The 19,557-nt window shown below is 48.5% G+C and overlaps 1 protein-coding gene across 1 annotated transcript in view; it reads left to right on the top strand.

Annotated features, from left to right (window-relative positions):
• Positions 1–7,917: 7,917 nt before the first annotated feature.
• Positions 7,918–19,557, top strand: part of LOC101652663 (maltase-glucoamylase, intestinal) — an 86,839-nt gene continuing 75,199 nt past the window's right edge. The window contains exon 1 of the mRNA XM_045288906.1: positions 7,918–7,992. The gene's annotated coding sequence lies outside the window, so the exon portion shown is untranslated. The remainder of the gene's footprint in view (positions 7,993–19,557) is intronic.

Below are 19,557 nucleotides of genomic sequence, written 5' to 3'. Positions count from 1 at the left end.
AAGACACACCTGAATCTCCAAGAAGCTATCCTTGTGGACCTCTAGTGAGATATACCACCACCTGCCCTCAAAGGTCCAGACATCTAGACCCCAGCAGTACAAAGCTGTGGAGATGCCAAACAACATGGAGGGAACTTGTGGAGATCTGGCAGTCCTACACTGGCAAGTGGATGTCAAAGACAGCAAAACACAGGGGATTGGGATATTCTTTTTTCCATAGAAGGTATGTTGGAGTTGCTGGAGAGTTTGGTAGACATATTTACATTGGGCAGGGGAGATGCGGTAATTCCCTTTCATATCCGGGCTAGCAGACCCCATTTGACTGTCCAACACAGAAACTCACACATGCTGGCTCAAAGCAATTAGGTATGATAATGATGACAAAGGGGACATGAAGGAGAGAAATACGATGGTGGTGGTGGTAGTGATGGTAACAGTGGTGAAGATGGTAGTGATGATGGTGGTGGTCATGGTTATGGTGTTCATGTCGGTAGTGATTGTGACAAGAGGGTGATGCTATGGATGCAATGGTGGTGATGGTTAGGATGTTGGTATGGATGGTTTCAGTGATGGAGTTGGTGATGGTAGAGATGGTGGTGGTGAAGGGAGTGGTGATGGTTATAATAGTGGTGGAGGTGGTGATGATGGTGGTGATAGCGGTGGAGGTAGTGCTGGCAATGCTTACAGTGGTGGTGGTGGTTGATTACAGAGGTAATGATGATGGTGGTGGAGGGGTGGTGGTGATGATGGTGATAATGGTAGAGGTAGTGGATGGTAGTCATGATCATGGTGCAATGTTAGTGGTGAGGTGGTGGTGGTGGTGCTGATGGTGGTTGTGGTATTGGTGGTGGGGTGGATGATGATGGTGCTGGTGCTGGCGGTGGCAGTGATGAAGAGGATGATGGTAATGGTGGAAATGGCCATGATGACTGTGATCTTGGGGAGACTCAATCATCTGTGGGCAAGGGGTAGCTATGTGGTGGGATTCCCCTGCAAGCGTTGAGGGAATTGTGGGACTCTCAAGTAGAAGATTTCTGCTTAAAGAGCCACGGTCATCTTTGAGATGAGGATGGCCAACGTGGCAATTCATTGTGGGGACTTGATGGAGGTCGGGCTTTGCCTTTGTTGGTTGTTAGATGAATACCAGCCTAAAAAAGTCATTTGGAGTCTACGAATTCTGGGATTGCTACCACAGATTGGGATTAACTGCTCTTGGCGTTGACTCGACCACTCTTTGTGTGAGCTTTAACCAATGAATCTTGCTAGTGTCTCTTTCCTCATGGACACATGGGACTTCACGATGCCTGCCACACTGCATGGGGTTGTTGTGATCAAGAGGATGGTAGGGATAACAGAAGTGCTCAGAAGATGGCACAGTGTCTATTTACATGTGAAGGTGATCTTTGTTGTTTAAAATTTTATTTGTTTGTTTATATTATACAAATGTGCATTTGGCTTTTGTAATGAAAGCCCCATGACTGTAGAGCAGGCAGAGTGATGAAGAACTTGTGCCTTTCTTAAGTTCCTATTTCTTTTTATTAATTTTTTTATTGGGCTATAATTAACATGCCACAGAATTCAATAGTTGAATTGTGTCAAAAGGGTGTGTGTGCAATCATCATCACAATCAACTTTGGAACTTCCCTCTCCCACTTTTACACATTGATGCTGATTCCCCATTACCCTCTCCCTCTCCCTCCGTGTACATGTGAAGTTTATTACCAACAGAGAACCCCGGGGAATGCATCGCTCACCAGAGCTTTCTCCTCGGACTTACACTTGTCCGTGCATGTTCTTCTGCCTCAGTGCAGGGAGAAGGTGGGGTGAAGGGAAGGTGTGTAACACTGCTGAGTAAGAGATGTTTCATAAGAGAAGGAAACGCCCACTCTCTGCAAGTCATTTCCACTGTCACTTTCTCCTACCCAGTTCTGGGCAGAAAAATCACTCCCACCCCACTCAACACCATTCCTCCCTTGTCAAGTGGCTGGTGGTGTGACGGATTTTCCTAGGGACAGAAGGAACCCCCTCAGTTGCCATAAAGAAAGAGGTGTAAGGACCCCCTGGTAGGTGTGGGGAGACGGTTTGGGCTGGGCTGGGATGACTGGCCTGTGTGAGGAGCGGTGCACTGGCGTGTGTCTGCACCTGTGGGGATGTGGGGTGGATGCTCTCTGCTGGGCTCGACCTCGGCGGTCCACAGATGGAGCGGGACCCCTCCTTCTAGCGCAAACTAGAGAGAGTTTCCTGGCTTGGGGAACAGGGGGAAGGAGACTTACTAGAATTAAGCTGATGATACTGCTTGCTGGGTAGCCTTTCACTTGGTTTCAGAAGAGACACATTGGGGAGGGCTGGGGTGCTGGATGCTAGATGCTTCCCACTCAGTTTCGCCTGGTAACTGAGGAGCCCTGGGGAATTTAAATGGCTGCCCAGATTCTGCAGATGCTGGTTGGGATGGTGTAAGATGCCATCTCCTCTTCTCTCCTTCCTTCTCCTTCTTCTCCCCCCTGCCTCCCCACTCTCGCCTCTTTCTCCTCCTTCATCAGCCAGGGGCTTGTGGCTGCACTGTGTAGGCTACCAATGTGTAGACCAGGGTCTTGTGCGGGGGTGGTGGGGGGAGTGGGGGTGGGGTTGGGGGGTGGAGGGGATGCCTGATGATCCTTCTTCCCCACTCACGACCACCTGCTGAGTCCCAGGTCCCTGTGAGGACAGGAGGAGATACTTGTGTCCGTGAGGAACCTCAGTCTGGGTGTCCAGGGCCCGAGTTCTAGGTACCGCAGTGCCAGCTACATACTGACAATTGTCATTAAAGTGGACACAACTGGACGTCTTATACATAGCCTGACGTATTTTACTCATTGTATGGAATATGTATTTTTTTCTTTTCTTTTCCCCCCCAATGTTTCCAAATCTGAATTTATTATCTATCCCATATTTGTTCTCCTGTGATATTACTTTGCTTAGTTACTGTCTCCATTTATTCTGTTACATAAGCCAGGAAACTGGAGGTTACGTCTAGATAATTTCCACTTGTTTTACCCTTATATCTTAATCTCTGTCATTGTTCACCGGAGGTCTACTGTCTGTCATTTTGATTCCAATTTTTTTCTTAATATGAAGGGGCATCAAAAAATTTATGGAAAAATTCCATTATCTTTCAATTCCACTTTCCCACCAATGTCTTAGATCCCCCTCATAGGCTTTGTTATTATTTTTAATAGCAGTTCTAGGATTACAGAACAAGTGCACAAAAAGAACAGAGGTGGCCCCTGGGTCCTCTCCCCTCTGTGCATGGTTCCCTCTATTGTAATCCTTTCGTGTCCCTGTGGTTTATGGGTCAAAGGGTGACCCGATATCTAGACATCCTTATGAGCTAAAGTCCATAGTTCACATTAGGACTCAGCATTGGCATTGGGCAGGCTTGTGAGCCTTGACAAATGTCCCGGGTCCTGTGTCCACCATTGGAGCATCACACTGAATGTGCTCCTGGTCAGTTGTGGTGACATCAGTGATAGGTGCCCTTGTGATGTTGTCCAAGTTAAGGAGCCAGAGGCTCACTGATCGGCCAGCCCACCTGGGTCTTCCTGACACAGTCACTGTGGGCGCCCCCCAGGAATCCTCACGGAATCCTGGCTCTCCATTTTCTCCTCTGTAACGTGTGGGGAGTATCCTGGGTGATACTCAGCACTCCTTGGCTGGAGACGCCTTCTTTCACTAAGGTTCTTGATTGTGGTGACTGTTGGTGCGAGGGCAGAGTCTCCCCTCCCTTCTCCTCTCACTCCGGTTCTCTGACCCCATGATGCCACAGAAGTTGGGGTCAATGATGCCCAGACTCGTCTTCCCACCAAGCTGGCTGGCTCCTGGCAGCATCCATTCTGTAAGGTTATACCTGTGAAGAGAAAGGACAAGGAAGTATTCAAAAGAGAAATTGATTCCGTGGTAATAATTCCAGCTTATATCCACTATGGAATGACAACAGTTGCGTTCTAACTTTCGCCCAAATGCTTCTAGAACTTTCCTTCTTCCTTAAAGACAGATGTCATCATAGGATACCAAGGCCCAAACCTGCAGGGCCACCAAGTCAATTCCAACTCACAGCGACCCCACATAAGGTTTCTGACATTATCTGTTTTTTTAAAGATAGACTCATCTTCTCCCGAGGAGCATCTGGTGTGATTGAACCTCCAGCCTTTTTGGTCAGCAGCCCCATGCCTAACCCACAGCATCACTAAGCTCCCCAGCATTAGGATGGGCTGTGTAAACTCTCGGTGAGCAAAGTGTAAGTTTAATTTTCTTTCTTTCTCTTTTAATTATTTTATTAGGGGCTCATACAACTCTTATCACAATCCATACATACATCAATTGTGTCAAGCACATTTGTACATATGTTGCTATCATCATTCTCAAAACACCTGCTTTCTACTTGAGTCCTTGGTATCAGCTCCTCATAATTTTCTCCTCCCTCCCCACTCACCTCTTCCCCCTAAAACCTTGATAATTTATAAATTATTATTATTTTGTCATATCTTACACCGTCTGATGTCTCCCTCCCCCACTTCTCCGCTGTCCGTCCCCCAGGGAGGAGGTTATATGTAGACCTTGTCATCTGTTCCCCCTTTCTCCCTCACCTTCCCTCCACCCTCCCGATATCGCCACTCTAACCACTGGTCTTGAGGGGTTCATCTATCCAGGATTCCCTGTATTTCTGCACTCCCCCTCATTCACAATACTATGCTTTTTTTCTTTTTTTGGGTCTTTGATGCCTGATACCTGATTCCTTCGACGCCTTGTGATCTCACAGGCTGGTGTGCTTCTTCCATGTGGGCTTTGTTGTTTCTCCGTTAGATGGCCCCTTGTTTATCTTCCAGCCTATAGGACCCCAGATTCTATATATATTGACAGCCAGGCACTGTCAGCTTTTTTCACCATTTTTGCCTATGCACCCGCTTTGTCTTCAATGTTCGTGTTGGGGTAGGCTGGAGTGCTTCTTCCTTGTGGGCTTTGTTGTTTTTCAGCTAGATGGCTGCCTGTTTGTCTTCAAGCCTTTAAGACTCCACATGCTGTATCATTTGATAGCTGGGCACCATCAGCTTTCTTCCCCACTTTTGCTTATGCACCCACTTTGTCCTCAGTGATCGAGTCAGGATAGGCTGGTGTGCTTCTTCCATGTGGGTTTTGTTGCCTCTCAGTTAGATGGCTGCTTGTGTATCTTCAGGTCTTTAAGACTTCAGGTGCTATATCTTTTGGTAGCCGGGCACCATCAGCTTTCTCCAACATATTTGCTTGTGCACCCATTGTCTTCAGCAATCGTGCCAGGAAGGTGAGCATCTCAGACTGCCCAATTGTTAGAACAAAGTGTTTTTGTGTTGAGGGAGTACTTGTGCAGGGGCCCACTGTCCATCTATTTTCTTATTACTCAACCTATAAATATATGTACATAGATCTGTTTCCCCCTCGTCGTGTATAAATATATTTATATCTTTATATGCCTGTATTTAAATCTTTATGACTACCCTTTGCCTCCTAGTTCCTTCCTCTATTTCTGTGTACTTTCCTCTTGTCCCACTATCATGCTCTGCCTTCATTTGGGTTTTAGGAGTTCCTCTCGGGTTACATTGCCCTTGATCCAGCCCTGCCAGACCTCCCACATCCTCCTTGCCACTGATTTTGGATCACTTGTTGTTCCCTTGTCCCTGGGCTTGTTAACGCCCACTTCCTTTCTCCCGCCTTCCCTCCCCTCATGTTCCCCTGGAACTGTCATCCCGTTGTTCTCTCTTCTGGCCTGTTTATTCCACCTATCCCTTCCAGGTAGACATGCTATGTACCATCACAAGACTGAGTATAACAAAGCACCAACAGAAAGTAAAACAATAGCTACAACAACACACACACACACAAATGTATAAATAGTTCAGGGTCTTTTGGCCTTCACGGGTGCTTTCCACTCGAGTCGGATGGGGTGCCATGCCCTGGCACTGCCTGTATTCCTGGGGACTTCATTGCTCTGCTCCCCCCGCTGCTCTGCTGCATGTCCCAGTGGCTGACTTCAGCATAGTGAGCTCATGGAGGGCACAATTCCCGCCGTGTGTCTCTAGTGTTGTCCCCAATGGTGCTATGAGTCAATGAGGAATGCCATGTCCCATGGTGAGGCCGGCCCTGTGGTCATCTCTGTGCATTGCTGTTCTGAGCAGGAACATTGTCCTTAGGGCTTGGTGAGCCAAGATGCACTTCACTCTTTTTTTTTTTTCCTTTTCCCCCCTCGTTGGTTCCTGGGTGCTCTCACCAGACCAGTCCCTCTTCTTGAGTTGTAGCTTCAGTGCTGTCCTCTGAAGTGAGTTCTTCTTGGGGGGAGGGTGGTATTGTCCACTAAGTTGGTAATAGGGCCGGCCCCTCCGGCCTAAGTTTAATTTAAAAAGAAACTCTTCAGGATTCAGGATGTCATGGGCTGATGTTTCTGCGGAGAAAAAAAAGACAGAGATTCCTTAGGAAAAATAGAACTAAGAACACCAAGACGCAAATACAAGGTCCATTGTCAAATGGTCAGTATCGGCAGGATGGCAGGGGCGGTAGAATCCTTGTCTTCATGTGGGAGACCCACCCTCGATTCCCACCCGCCTGCCGGGGTGAATCTTGTGCTGCTCAAAGGCTGAGCAGGTCCCCTTGGAGCTCCCAGACTCAGCTGGGCTCGGGAACAGGCCTTGCCAGTGAAAGCCCTGGCATGGCACAGGGCCAGGCAGTGTTTCGTTCGGCTCTTGTCGTGGGGTTGCCTCCCATGATTCAGGAGCTAACTGGACAGCCACAGCATCAACAGACAGAAAAGGACTGTAGAATTTCGAGGAAAGCTTCCAAACACTGTTCTGAACTTCTGTATATGCTGATTTATTTCTTTGGGGGACTGGTAATGACCAAGTTTATACCCATATCCGGGGTGACACACCGGGCAGGACACTACCTGATCTTGGGTAAATGTTGACTTGGTAATCAAACTGGGATTTTTGTGAACTTGGACTAACAAAATATTTGTATACGTCTTCTTTGCCAACCTCTACATTTAGCCTGGTGGAATGATGGTTACTTGTTGAGCTGCTAACCACAGGTCATCAGTTCGAAGCCATTAGCTGCTCTGCAGGGGACAGATGCGACTTTCTACTGCTTAAAGAGTCGCATTCTTGGAAACCCCAGTGTGACATTCTACCTTGTCCTATCGGGTTGCTCTAGGGACATCCCGAGTGGATGGCACTGCATCGTTGTTTTGTTGTTGTTTAGAAGGTTATGTGCTGTTGGGTTGATTTTGCCTTATGGGTCCCCATGAAAGACACTGTCTCATAGGGTTTCCTAAATTTGAATCGTTATGGGACAGATTGCTAGGAAGTCCTGCTCGGCTCAAACTACTTGCTGGATTGGCACTGCCAACCCTTCAGTTAGCAGGTAAGTGCTTACCCCTCCCCCCCCAAATGTATTGTTGTAGCAATTAATTGTATTTCACGGTAATGGCTTCCTTTGTGATCTCAGATATTTTATTTCTCAAATTTGTAAATGTTATTCTAAAAGGAGGGTCCCATCAGAGACATCAGACTACCAAAAGGTTTCCAGAGCACAATCAGGCTGAAAGATAGCTTTTCCAGTGACAGTAACAGAAGAAAACAGTTTGGACAACTTTCTCCAACAACAAACCGCCAGGCTATGAGATGACGGATCAGAGGAGAGGGGGCTCCCCTGGGGGTCCTGGGTGGTGATTCTGTTTCCCATCATACCAGGGCCCGGGGGCAAGGGGAGTCATAGGTTACTTCCTGTAATGAGATCTTGGAGATTTTCTGCCCAGGAAAGACCTTGATTATTAATTAACCAGCAGATCTGGCTCTGAGGATTACAGCTGACTGTCATTGGCAGAAGCTGTTTCCTGCCTGTTAGTTGGCTCATAAATTAGCCTTGTGCCTCTCATGGTTTTGCTGGGCCATCTTTCAGAGGGTGAGGAGCAGTGGCCAGGTGTTGGACAAGGTAGGTTCCTGAGCTCTGGCGGGTCCCTCTAGGGTGCGCTGTGTGTGTGTGTATCTGTGCTGATCTCTTTTATTCTGAATGCTCTTGCAATGCCTTCCACTCAGACAAGTGGGCACAGCATCTACAGCAAACGAGAGACAATTGCACCGTGACACATGCAGCACCAACCCCAGACCACCTGCCTTTGCTGAGGTTGGTGGGCGCAGTGAACTCCTCCAGACCCAGGCTGTGTCCATGCCCCCGTTGAGCTGACCCTGGGTGTTTGTGGTTGACTCTGTGCCTGCTGGCCTGAGGAGAGATTGAAAACCGGGTGCTGGAAAGGGGCAGAGATCGTTTCAGATGCAGGAGAGGAAGTGGGGAAGGAGAGGCAGAACTGAGGGCTTGGGGGTGGGGTAGATTAGGACAAGACTTCCTCAGGGAGGAGGAGTTGAGGAGTGGCGCCGCAGGCAGGAAACAGAGGGACTCTTGCTTCTCTGGTGGGTTGGGTGTCTCTATTGACCAAGGAAAGACCCAGATTTGGGAAGACTCTGAAGTGTGCCTAGGGTCTGGTTTGTGTTTGCCTGTGTGGATGTTTCCAGACGTTTCCGGAGGGGTCTGGAAGGTGTCAGGAGACAGCAGCATCCAGATGGCACTGGATGGAGGGTGAGGTGGAGTGCAGTGCCAGGGCTCACTGGCCGTTCCCTCTCTAGGTTCTGGAAGGTGGTGAGTAGAACTGGTGGCACCGTCCGAAAGTCTGGCAGTAATGGAGTCAACTGGGATGGCATTGCTTTGTTATGGTTGGACATTTCCCTCGGGACATCTTCACTGTCTTCTTTGGGGACAGGGTTATGTAGTGTTCCTACCTCTGTTTCTGTTCGTTTGGGTAGGTAGTGTGTTTCTAGAAGATTCTAGCCCCCCCCCCCCATTTCTCTTGGTTTTCTAATTGTTAGACCACCTTCTCCCCGCCCTCACACTATTCTGTCACACTCTATCTCCACACCACTCTTACAATGTCTCCTCTCTGGAGTGTCCTTTTGCTATTCACGTCTTCCTCATTTTTTCTTTTGTCACATTGATCCTCTCAAAGAACCAGCTTCTAGGTGTGGTGGGTAGCCAGTCACACAGGTGCACTCCCTGCCAATCCCTGGGTAGGTGGGGCGGTGAGCAAGGGGTTTGTGGGTGAGTATGTGTGCTGGGTGACTGGCAGGGAAGGCATGCCCTCTGCTGATCACCAGATGGGCGGTGGGAAACAGCCAGCAATGTAGGGTGAGGGTGTATCCTGTGGTCTCGTACCAGGCAGGTGGAACGATTGGGGAGGGGAGAATTCGTGTTGCTAGTGACCAGGAAGCAGATGCGGAAGGGGGGCCACACTCCTCTTGTCACTGGACACGTCTTAGTGACCAAGTCAAGCTGTTAGAAACTGACCTCAGTGGAGCTGCCCGGAGTCCAGTCGGGGGAGAGCTTCTACAGGTCCTCAGGGAGTCTTTAACTCAGGTGCACCACCCCCTAACAGCCAGGGACAGCCTCTGATGAGGAGTCCTATCTCTGGATCCTGGTCCCCTCCTGTTCTGTGGACTTTAGGATCCCTGGACCTGTCACTGTCCTTCCTGCCCTCCCTTTCCTCAGCTCAAGTTCATGTCCTGCTCAACCAACTTTGTCCTGGCTGGTCCACACAGCTACTCTGTCTCCTTTGAGGGATCCTGGGTCCTTGTCTTGCGGTGTCCCTCACCCGGGATCAGTACTGGCCTTGGCTCAGCGTGGCTATGCTGTAGTGGGCTGGCTGTCAGGGTGCCTCAGCTCCACATTGCACCTGGTGCACTGTTTTTGTTCCGGTAATTTCGTTTGTGCTCAACACAATTCTTTATTCTTCAGGATTGTCACCTGTACCCGTTTCCCTTCGTTTCTCTGCTCTTTGCTGCAGGAAGAGAGCATGGCATATCTGACTAAACCACCATCTTGGGCCATCTCCTGGGGATAAGTCACTTTAAGAGTCTTCGCCAAATGCCCTTTGTGCAGCACGTTGCTTACAGTTTGACTAGCAATGTGTGGGTACTGTTTTCCTCACCATCTCTAGCCCAGTGTATAAAAAATTTACAATAATAATGATAAGAATAAAATGCTTCTGTAGAGAACCATCTTCCATCTCACAGGTATTAGCCACCACCGGAGACATATGGTCACGGTGGCAGATACTCTACAACTCTCTTGCCAGCAGACAAAAGATTATTCCTTTCCTGATTGGCTAATGGAGGAGTGGGATTCACCTCTGTGGAATTTTACCAGCAAGATGAGGATTGTGAGGTTCCTCCTAAAGCCGTTGGAAGTGAGGCGGGGTGGAGCCAGTCCAGGTGAAGATAGTCCGAGTTGGGGTGATGAAGTGTAGAAGAGGCAGGGCCATCTTTGCAGTGGAAGAGAAGTAGCTCTCGCAGCCGCGCTGCCTTCTGCATAGTCAGAGGCACTGGGCTGGCTAATCAGGTTGTCACTGATTGATGAGAAGTCCGTTGTTTTGTCACCTATTCCTCGGCCCACCACCTCAGCTGCTTTCCTCTGCCGAGGAGACAGGGGAGGTCATGGGAGAACACACCCGCATGGCAGGGTGTGTGACAGCAAGGCAGGGTCCCATGTCACGGCTAAACAGAGGACTTTAGCTCCTGTAGTTTGGGAGAATGAAGTCAGGAAGGCCGGGGGTGGGGGCGGATGGCAGGGGGAGAAGGGGTGGGAGGCCCTTTGTGGTTTGATGCTGAGCAGCCTGGGAGAGGCAGAGAGTGTAGGGAAACCGGGTTTGGAAGGACAAGCCTCCGGGGAACAATCTTCCGTTGCTTCCTGGCTTTCTGAACCTTTGGTCTGAGATTATGTGTGCATTCACCTGGTGTGTGGGGATCATAAAGCACTTTGCAGATAGGCTATCATATCAAAATGCATTTCCAATCATGTCGGCTGACCCTGTGCTGGCCTCTGCTGAGCGGAGAGTCAGTTGCGTCATGAAAATGTCCTTATAGCATTCTGGTTCTGAGTCAGGGCCTCTTGCGGTCCTCTCTGTGGCCAGCGGTGTTGTGAGCCGTTGGCGAGCCGTCCCTGACTCGCGGTGAGCCTGCGCTCGAAGGGACCCACGGCGGCCGAGCCCTGCGTCCTCCGGGTCATGCCCGTGATGGACTGACTGTGAGGTGGGCTGGGGGGGCTCCCAGGGCTTCCTTCGGCTGATTTTCAGCAGCACATCACTAAGCCTTCCTTTGGCCGACAGTAATGGAATGATCTAAATGCGCTGTCATTTACAACACGTTCTTGCCATTCTCACAAAATGGAGGGTGGCAGGAGGCCAGCGTGACAAAGATACTGTCGTCCCACTTGCCGTTGTTGGCAGCGTCCCGACCGCTCCTGACTCAGCACCAGGAGGAGACGCAGCCCTGACCGGCTGTCCTTGCAACCGTTACAAAGGTGGAGCCCACGGCTGCAGGCTCTGTGTCAACCCAGCTCCTGCAGTGTCAACCGCTTTTCCGCTGACGCTCTACTTTGCCAAGCACGACGGGCTTCTCCAGAGATTGGATAACCTGTCCAAAGTACATGAGATAAAGTCTTGCCACTCTCACTACTTCTCCTTTTTTAATTTAAATCATTTTATTGGGTGCTCATACAACTCTTATCACGATCTATATATACATCCGTTGTGTCAAGCGCATTTGTACATTTGTTGCCTTCATCATTCTCAAAACATTTGATTTCCACTTGAGCCCTTGGTATCAGCTCCTCATTTTTTCTCCTCCCTCATGAACCCTTGATAATTTATAAATTATTATTATTTGATTATATCTTACACTGTCCAACGTCTCTCTTCACCCACTTTTCTATTGTCCATCCTCCAGGGAGGAGGTATATCTAGATCCTTGTAATCGGTTCCCCTTTTCTAGCCCACCTTCCCTCTACCCTTCCAGTATTGCCACTTTCACCACCAGTCCTGAGGGGTTCATCTGTCCTGGATTCTCTGTTTCCACTTCCTATCTGCACCAATGTACATCCTCTGGTCTCGCCAGGTTTGTAAGATAGAATTGGGATCATGATAGTGGGGAGGAAGCATTTAATAACTAGAGGAAAGTTGTGTGTTTCATCATTGCTACACTGCACCCTGACTGACTTGTCTCCTCCCTGCTACCTTTCTACAAAGGGATGTCCAGTTGCTTACAGATGGGCCTTGGGTCCCCACCCCGCACTCCCCCTCATTCACGATGATATGTTCTTTGGTTCTTTGGTGCTTGATACCTGATCCGTTTGACACCTCGTGATCACACAGGCAGGTGTGCTTCTTCCATATGGGCTTTGTTGCTTCTGGGCTAGGTGGCCACTTGTTTACCTTCAAGCCTTTAAGACCCCAGACACTATATCTCTCGATAGCCAGGAACCATCAACCTTCTTCACCACACTTGCTTATGCACACATCTGTCTTCAGTATTTCTATGGGGAAGATGAGCATCGTGGAATGTCAGTTTAATAGAACAAAGTGTTCTTGTATTGAGGGAGGACTTGAGTGGAGGCCCAATGTCCATCTGCTACCTTAATACTAAACCTATAAATATATTCACATAGATCTATTTCCCCATCATCATATATAAATATATTTACATATATACATGCCTGTATTTAGGTCTCTATATATGCCCTTTGCATTCTAGTTCTTTCCTCTTTTTCCTTCTACTTTCCTCTTGTCCCACTATCATGCTCAGCCTTCATTTGGGTTTCAGTAATGCCTGCCAGTTACATTGCCTTTGATCACTCCCTACCAGGCCTCCCACCCACTCCTTGCCACTGGTTTTGAATCACTTGTTGTTCCCTTGTCCCTGGGTTGGTTAACACCACTTCCTTTCCCCCACCTTCCCCTCTCCCATGTCCCCCCAGAGCCATCAGTACCATTTTTTTTCTTCTCCACATTGTTTATCCCGCCTATCTTATCTAGAGAGACATGCAGAGATAATAATATGCACATAAAAACAAGACAGTGCCAAACAAAGTGACACAGAAGAACAAAATCATGACAGCAGCAACAACAACAAGCCAATGACACACAAAATCCAAAATGAAAAGAAAAAAAAAGAGAAAGAAAAGCCTGTAAATAGTTCAAGGTCCGTTTGCTGACGTTTTCCGGTTGGGTCTGATGGGGTTCCACACCCTGGCCCCTACGTCTATTTTTGGTACTCCCTCGGGACTTCCTTGTTCTGCTCCCCTTGCTGTTCTGTTGCACGCTCGTAGTGCTTTGCCTCGGTGTGGTGGGGTCAGCTTCGGCACCCATCCCTCCCTGTGCCTCCAGTGTTGTCGCCTGTAGGGCTATGGGTCAGTGAGTGAGGGATGTCGTGTCTCATAGTGCAGCCGGCCATATGGTCCTCCCTGTGCCTTGGCTGCTCTGAGCAGGGCTATTGTCCTCAGGGCTTGGTGGGCCAGGGTGCGCTCCACTCCCTTCCTCCCCTTCATTTGCTTCTGCTTCCTTCTGGGTATGGTGGGTTGGCTCCTTTCCTCACCAGAAGGTCCAGTGTCCTTCTCTGTGGCACACCCTTCCACAGTGGGGGTCAGGCTGGCTCTGGTTGGGGCTGGCCCTATATTTCAGTCTTTTCATGGGTCCCTCTACGTGCATGTTGCCCTCCTGGTTTGGCGTGTCATGGTGAGGTCTGTGTGCACACTCTACTTCTGTGGAGACACAAGCACTACTCTTCCCCTGGGTGGGTTAGTGCCCTGTCCCCCCCCATGTTATCATCTCAGTTTTTCCCCACCCCTATTCTCTCTGCTCCTTCCCCCTTTCCCCTTCTTTATTTTGGACTCACATGTACCTCCCTGGGTTTGGTCTGACCTCCCCACCCCCTGACTACCTATGCTTCCACCCGTGTATTGTGAGATAAGTGTCTATTCTTCTATTCCTGCTGTGCTGATTGTACTTACCTCAGGGGACTCATGTTATACTTGTCCCTTTGAAATTGGCTTACCTGGCTTAACATAATTCCCTCCAACTCTTCCCACGAAACGACGTGTTTCATGTGATCTTCCGTGCTTTTCAGTGCTGCATAGTACTCCACTGTGTGTATGTGCCAGAGTTTACTAATCCACTCGTCTGCCAATGGAAACTTAGGCTATTTCCAAGTCTTTGCCATTTTGAATTGCACCACAATAAACATTGGAGTGCAGATGACTGGTTGTGTTTTATTTGTTACCTCCTCTGGGTATATGCCCAGTAGAGGGATGGCTGGGTCATAAGGTAGCTCAATTTACATTTTCTTTAAGTATCTCCAGATTGCTTTCCACAGTGGCTGTGCAAATCTACATGACCACCAGCAGTGGAGGAGGGTTCCTCCTCACCACAACCCTCCAACACTTGTTGCTCTATGATTTGCTGATTTGGGTTAGCTTCAGGGGTGTTAGGTCGTATCTCATGGTTGTTTTAATTTGCATTTCTCTTATGGTTAATGACCAGGAACACTTTCTCATATGCTTGTTGGTCATATGGCTTTCCTCTCTAGTGAAACTTCTTTTCGGTTCTTTTGCCCGCTTCCTTAGGGGGTTAACTGTTTTCTTTTTTTGCAGGCCATGGGGGTGTTGTAGATTTTAGTAATGAGCCCTTTGTCCAATGTGTCATTACTAAAAATTCTCTCCCGGTCTGCGGGTTGTCCTGTCACCCTCTTAGTGAAGTCTTTCGAGGCACACAGGTGATTTATTCTTATTAAATCCCACGAGTCTATTTCCAGTTCACCTGTGTGGGTACCCTTCCCTATTGCAGTGAGCCTATGAATTCCCTGGGCCAATGATCTCAGGTTTGTCCCAATTCCCTCCTTGATGGTTCTGATGGTTTGGGGTTTTACTTCTAGGTCGGTGATCCACCTTCAGTTTATTCTTGTGCAAGTGGTGAGGTAACATCTTGTTTCATTTTTCTTCATGTGGATATCCATTGTTTCCAGCACCACTTGTTAAAAAGGACATCTGCATCCCACTAGATGATTCTGGGACCCTTGTCGAAGATCAGTTGTCTATATCCTGATGGTTTTATTCCTGGGCTTTCTATTCTTTTCCACTGGACTGAGTGCTCTGTCATTGTGCCAGTACCATGCTGTTTAGACCACTATAGCTGTGTAATAGGCATTAAAATTGGGTAAGGCGAGTCCTCAAACTTTGTCCTTCTTGAGGAGTTCTCTGCTAATTCTGGGCTTCTTCCCTCTCCATATGAAATTGGTGATCGGTTTTTCCAATTCTTTGAAGAAGGTTGTTGGTTCTTGGTAGTGCAGCCAAGCGACTCCAGGCACAGGAGCCGGTCTGGGGGTGGAGTGGGTCTATCGCTGATCTCGGCAGAGGTGGCGGCACACACTGGGGTGGCTCAGCCTGATGAGCCGAGGTGTCCCACGAATCAGATTCTGGATCCCTGAGGACCCGGCTCAGGACAGATGTGTGGGGTGCTGTCCCAGGGGGATCTTTCACTCACCAGACTCCTTCCACTCGGCTACCTGGACACAAAATCCGTCGTGTTCGAAAGAGCCCTCAGAATGTGTGGCTCACCTGGTCGCCATCTTGACCGTTCCCCTGCCACTCTCACTTCCAAGGAGCGTTATGGCTGCACTTTTCCCAACTTGGATTTATTCAGTATTCTTCTGGGAGCCCGTTCTTCACCAATTCTCCTTTGGTTTTCCCTTCACATGCAGGTGAGGCGGTGGGACAGGCCACGGCCTGTGTCAGGTACACCTTCTTCCCCACGGAGACATCTTTGCTTGCTGCTGCTTTGCAGGGTCTTTTGCAGACTATTTGCACGATGGTATACATCCTTTGGTTTTACAGCTAAGGAAACAGAGGACCTTGTTTGGGTTGGGAAGGTCTGAGGTACAAGCACAGGCCCTCTAAGAATGTCTGCATAGCCCTGTCCTCAGTCTTGGTATGGGGAGAGAGGAAACTCCTAATCGAGGCACAGCACAGAAGAGGCATCTTTTGGAGACGGGAGGAGTTGAGGAGCAATGCATTTGTGTTACAGATCTTCTGATTCCACCTCTTTAGTTTATCATAGAGGAGACTGGGATCTAGAAAATTCAAGTTCATTTCTCCCAGATTAGTTGGCTAGTTATTCTCAGAAGGAGAAATAATAAAATTAAGAGCTCTTGATTCCCAAGAGAAGAGCAACCCCTGCGCCGCCATAAGAGGACACTGGCTTCATTTTCACTTTAGACTAAAAGTGGTACAGATTCTTTGCCTCTAGGAGAAGTTCCTCCCCTCATTCTGGGGTATTTATTGCTTGAGAAAACTGGACTTTCGGTAGGCGGTTCTCCGTTTTTGAGTGGCATGTTTGTGTATCATAATTTGGCCATCTATAGCTCCTCGCTTGTGCCCCTAGACATGCATCCTTCCAAATAATGTGGAAGATGGAGTGTACCCTTATTGAAGAATGGGTAAGGTCATGAAGACATCCCCAAGGCAGATGTTGGGGCCATGAGTTGTCCCCTTATGCATCTTATGTCTTGGAAAAGTAAACATTACCTAAAAGAAATGGTTGGAATGTGGCAGAAGTACCCACAGGGTATGTGTCAGTTAATGTTTGAGAGATGATGCAAGAATGTTCGCCTGAACAGGATAAGCTTTTTAATTCATGGCAACGGTAGGGTCACAAGGCAAAGGAGTGATTGAAGGGAAGCTCTGGGAATCAGGTAAACGGAATGATGAATGTTCATATCACAGGTGAGGGATGGGAGGGAAGACACAATTGAGTCTAGGACCCAAGTGATGCCAGACAAAGGACGCTGAGCGAGATGTCCAGAAAGGACTGTAGGCTGGAAACCGGCCCTCACTTCTCTGTGTGTGGGGGATGGATACGTTGGTGGATGGATAAGAAAACTCCTTAAACATGGTTGAAGACCGGGGTCCTTCCCAGAGGTTCCAATAGAGATGGGGGCCAGGGACATACTCTATGGTTCCTGCTCGAGCAGTTGTCAATCCTTCTTCCCTTCAGTCCTTGTCTCTTGCCTGTCAATCACAGGCCCCGCCCTTCGATGTGTGCCATTTTACTTCCTTTTTAAAAACTGCTTTATTGTGAATCAGGAGCAGGTTTGCAGAGCAGACTATCAGTTTTACCTGCAATACTTCCCATATGCTCTGTTTCCCCCCCATCCATCATAGCCCTAAATGGACCTTCCTTATCTCGCTGGCATTTAATGTCTTTCTTTGAACATTTGCTATGTCCCCGCACTCCAGCTCCGTTCATGGACAGATTCCCCATCCGAGTGGCAGGGCCAGGATGTGAGTATATCCCTGCATCTGAGCAGTGAGCTCATCTCTTGGTGGGGTTCCCCACAAGGAGACGCTGGAGCATTGTGTGGGTGCCTTCTCCTTCCCCACATGCGAGAAGGCACCTCAGAGCCTCATGGTGGCTTTGGAAACACAAAGGATGGTGATATGGATTTTGGAATCTGGGAATCTCTAAGAGCCAAATTTTAGCTTAAGATATTACCTACGTACACTTGGCCTCTGGACAAGATGTGCTTCCTATGTTTGACTTCAGTGTTCTCTAATTCGGGACCACACAGGCCTCCTGATGCATTGCAGATGTACTATGATTAACTTGGTGGACGCAGGACTGAGAGGCACGAGACTCCTTTAGGTTCCCAGAGGACCCTGTCCAGTTGGAGATTCCTTTTGGGAGGGCTTGAAAGTCAGTGGGAGCTAAACCGAGGACAGTCATCCCTAAGGTAGCTTGCCACACATAGTTGTTAGGCACCCAATCCTTTATACCCAGGACTATAACCCATCACATAAAATGTGATGGAGGAGACAATGGTAGAAAGAAGCCACTAGGGGTTCAAGACAGGAATAGGTTGATACCAATAACTGGAGACTGAGGTTGTGGTGGGCTCTTCCAGAATGTTCCATTCATGTGGTACACACCAAAGTCACCCGGATGGGTACACTAGCCAGGGAGGACAACCTTCCCTTAGTTGCACAATTTGAGCAAGGCATATACCCTACCATATTTTATGCTGTTGTTCGGTGCAATCAGTTGGTTCTCACTGACAGTGACCGGATGGCAACAGAAGGAGAGCACACTTGGTCCTGCACAGTCCTCACAGGGGTTGTTCTGTTGGTGCCCATTGCTGCAGCCACCATGTCGATCCAGCTTGTGGATGGTCTCCCCCTTGTGGCTGTCGTTCTACCTTTTCTGATTCAATAGGTGTGGAAGGGGAACATCTTATTTGAATTTCATTACAAAAGATTCTACTGATGACATTCAGTCCTGCTGAGGATGGCCAGGTCTTGCTGCCGGTGCTGGGTTGTTCTCCACAAGAGTATTAACTAGTCCTTCCTCTCCGTGTGGAGTGTAAGATGCAGGGCAGCTTACCCAGCAGCAGAAAGAGTCAAGCAAAAGTTTTATTCATGCATCCAACCACAGAGGAGAGAAGCAGGTCCCTCTCTCCAGGTGAGGGCACCTTAGGCATAGATAAGCTTTGTGGTTTAGAGTGAAGAGCTGGGAGAAGACCCTGTCTAGGGGAACATTTCTTGTTTTTAAGGACACAGTCAAAGGGGTGGGGGCTTCAGCTCTGTCAATGGTCAAGCCACTTTCTAATTAGTTGCCAAGTTCGTCCCTGGGTCTCCTGCAGGTTTCGTTCTAATTTATCTCAGGATTACATTTCTGTGTCAGGATGATTCCAGTTCCACCTTAAGATGAACTTTTCCCAGGCTAGAACTCTGGATAAGATATCTCGGGGTAAGAGCTTACCTCCCAGCCTGACTTCCAGGTTGAGACATTGGCCAGGTTTGGTATCTTAGGATCTGTGTTCCTTCTCTGAGCAGACAAAATGCTCACTCCCTTAGGCCACAGAATGTTCATCCTTAGCGAACAGAAGGTTTATTCCCTTAGCAAACAGAAGTTCCTATCTTGTCCCTGTCATTAATTCCTAGCAAATGCTTGATACCCAAGGGGTAAACATGGTTTGTGCTTAACTGCTAACCTAAATGTTGGCAATTTGAGCCCACCCAGTGGGAATCACAGAAGAAAAGCTGTGGTAGGCTGCTTCTGTTAAGATTTTGGCCAATGAAACCCCATGGGGGAATTCTAATCTGTAACCAGGGGTCAGAAACCACTTGATGGCAACTGTCAAGAATCGGTAAAACCTAAGCATAATGCCATTGAGTCCGTTCCATCTCATAACAACCGGGGTGCTTTCTGCACACTGCAATCGCAGTCCCTCGCAGTCTGTTTGAGGACCCCTAAGATCACCATTGGCTAAGACGATCCTTGAGGTTTTATCAGCTTTGGAATTCTGTTACGTTTTCTCATTATGGTTATGGGTTCTACGTAGTATGGCTCCTAGAAAGGACCTGGGCTCCTTAGAGAAATGGCTGATTCCAGACCCAGGAAAGAAACGTATGAGATGAGCCTGGGCCATCCTGTTAGCAAGGGCACCATCAAAGATGACTATGGTCAAGCCAACTGGACTCTGAAATCAACTGTAAGAGGCTCTGCAGGCCAATGATGGGGCCACAGGGGATTTAATAGCCAAATGAGTAATTGCAATGGATGAATGCAGTAAGATTGTGTTTGAATCCATGAGTTCATGCAGATTTTGGACAAAAAAACCTCAGGGG

Source organism: Echinops telfairi, unplaced genomic scaffold (genome assembly GCF_000313985.2).
Source record: "Echinops telfairi isolate 266 unplaced genomic scaffold, ASM31398v2 ScPeMD7_23;HRSCAF=83, whole genome shotgun sequence".
NCBI lineage: Eukaryota > Metazoa > Chordata > Mammalia > Afrosoricida > Tenrecidae > Echinops > Echinops telfairi.
Note: the sequence above shows the minus strand (reverse complement) of the source record. Positions and strands in the feature narration are given on the sequence as shown.